This window comes from Mus pahari, chromosome 5 (genome assembly GCF_900095145.1).
Source record: "Mus pahari chromosome 5, PAHARI_EIJ_v1.1, whole genome shotgun sequence".
NCBI classification, from domain to species: Eukaryota; Metazoa; Chordata; class Mammalia; order Rodentia; family Muridae; genus Mus; species Mus pahari.
This window is the reverse complement of record NC_034594.1, coordinates 123,266,792-123,269,151: the sequence shown is the minus strand read 5'-3', so window position 1 is coordinate 123,269,151 and position 2,360 is coordinate 123,266,792. Positions and strand designations below refer to the sequence as shown.

General features: G+C 41.9%; 1 pseudogene; it reads right to left on the bottom strand.

The window, feature by feature from the left end:
- Positions 1–1,365: 1,365 nt before the first annotated feature.
- On the bottom strand, positions 1,366–1,985 carry LOC110322509 (annotated as a pseudogene).
- Between the last annotated feature and the right edge of the window lie 375 nt (positions 1,986–2,360).

Here is a 2,360-nt window from a genome sequence, read left to right as displayed (position 1 = left end):
CCTAATATAGTGCCACTTTCTCATAACCAAGCATTCAAACTTTTACATTTTGAGGGTCTATTACTTTTCAAAACCACCATAATATTTACAGCTCAAAAGAAGAATTTAAAATATTGGCAACAAAACTAGCATGTTATCACAATACATGATGAGGATCTTTACAGAGTGCACAAGGTTTAGAATTACACGATCTCTTTATTTCTGGACAAAACCCAAAGTCTTCCTCTTTAAAGGGAAGTTTATTTATGTGGACTCACAAATAGTAAATAAGCCTTTAGCTCCTGAAGTAAAGACAATAAAGGATTTATTAGTTATTATCCAGTTCATTTGTTGTGTACTTTAAAATAACTTTTCACATCTCTCTGAAATTTATTTAGACCGACCAGGTCTCTTCTCTGGTCTATCACATTTGAGTAGAAATGATAAAAAAAAAAAAAAAGCAAAGTCTCCAGGAGGAGAGAGGAGAGAGGAGAGAGGAGAGAGGAGAGAGGAGAGAGGAGAGAGGAGAGAGGAGAGAGGAGAGAGGAGAGAGGAGAGAGGAGAGAGGAGAGAAGGGAGATGGGAGAAAAGAAGGGAATAAAAGGTCTGTGAGGTTGTTGACTTGTGTAGGCTCATACTGCAATTAACTTCAAGCATATGAAAGAACTGGTAGTCTGCCATTTTAACTTACACATACATTGGTCCCAGAGAGCAAAATACAATACTTTTTACAAGAACTCAGCACTGAGTTTAGATTTTTTCAGTTCCCACGCTTTCGCCATCCTTGCTATGAAGAATTGGGAACAGGTACTTTGGNGAAGTGCATGTGGATGGAGGGAAGTGATAAGGAGTAAGATGATTGGAGGTGAACGTATCTTTATTACTACTGGTGGACGGGAAAGACAGCTTAGCACATAACTCTCCGAGAGGACTCCATTTCAGCGCTACCCTTCCAGAGGACCCAGGTTTAACTCCCAGCACCCATGCCTCAACCCTCTGTAATTCCAGATCTGTGGGACCCAATGCCTTCTTCTGGCCTCAGAGGACAGCAGATACGCAGACATCCATGCAGCCAAAAATACTCATACAAATTTTTTTTTTCAATGACATAGTAAAAGAAAGAAAAGAAGAAAAGACTGATGTGAAAGCCATGTGCAGGATGGTGTGGAGGAGATGAGCTAAGATACCCTAAACAAATGGAGCAGAGAGAATACGAAAGCTTTAAGAGAAAACAGAACAAACAGAAAACAGAACAAACAAAACCAAATGGCCACTAAAAAGGTCACTGGCCACCTTTGTGAAGAATTCATTTCAGCCTTGCAAGGATCTTTTTTAAAAACATATAGAACAGCAAACACCTTTATTACACGAGCTCTAATGGATGGCTTATTTGCCTTGCCGGGCTTTGATCTTCCGCAGATAGAACTCTAACTCCTAGTCTTCTCGCACATAGCTGACTACTCTGCCACACTGGCCTGGGCTTAGAGGCAATGCAGGCGAGAAGCTTACCCTGCTGGATCTGCCCCTCCAGGAGGCTGCTGATGTGGGCATTCTTTTTCCTTTCGTCGTATTTCTTTTGAATTTTCTTTGATCTTTTTTTTTTGTTTGTTTGTTTTGTTTAAAATCTCTTCCTCCTCAAGAGTCAGCTTGGCCCCCTTCTTGCGGTCCAGGGGCAGTGCATAGTGGGACCACTGCCAGTAAGGTATGCTGTCAATATGCACAATGCCGTTCTTCACCAGGGCCTTGGTGCGGACAAGCTCATTATTGGATGCATTGTAGACAAGTCGATGATCCTTGATTTGCGAGTACAACACTCAGAACCCCAGAAAAAGTTCACCACATCCAATCTCAGGGTACTTCTTAATGCCTACTCGAACTCAGACTGTGTGTATGCGGCAAGGGCCAGTCTAAGTGTTGACAGCATGCTGCCCTGGCTCATACTTCGGCTTCTTGTGGTAGGGTTTTCTCTTGCAGCGTTGGTGCCAGTTGTCCTGAGAGATGCCCATCTCTTGGCACTGGCTGAAAAGAGAAAGCGCGAAGCTTCACGGTCCCTTTGCAAGGATTTTTGCTTTGTTGTGCAGTGCTTGCAGAGACAAAAGTCACAAAACAACAGCAGCAAAGTTATAATATCATCGTTTATTTATCTATTTTTATTTTTATTAATTAATTTATTTATTCATTTCACATCCTGATCCCAACCCCTCCCTTCCCCCAAGTCCCCTCCTTACACAGTTCCTCCCTCTCACATTTTTATAATTTGATGTAAACCGTTTGGAAACCAATGCATGATGGATGCCTTCCAAAGACATCTGCTCACCTAACCTCTATTGACCATGACCTCTTACACAAATGACCAGTCTGATGAAAAACAACTCACACTG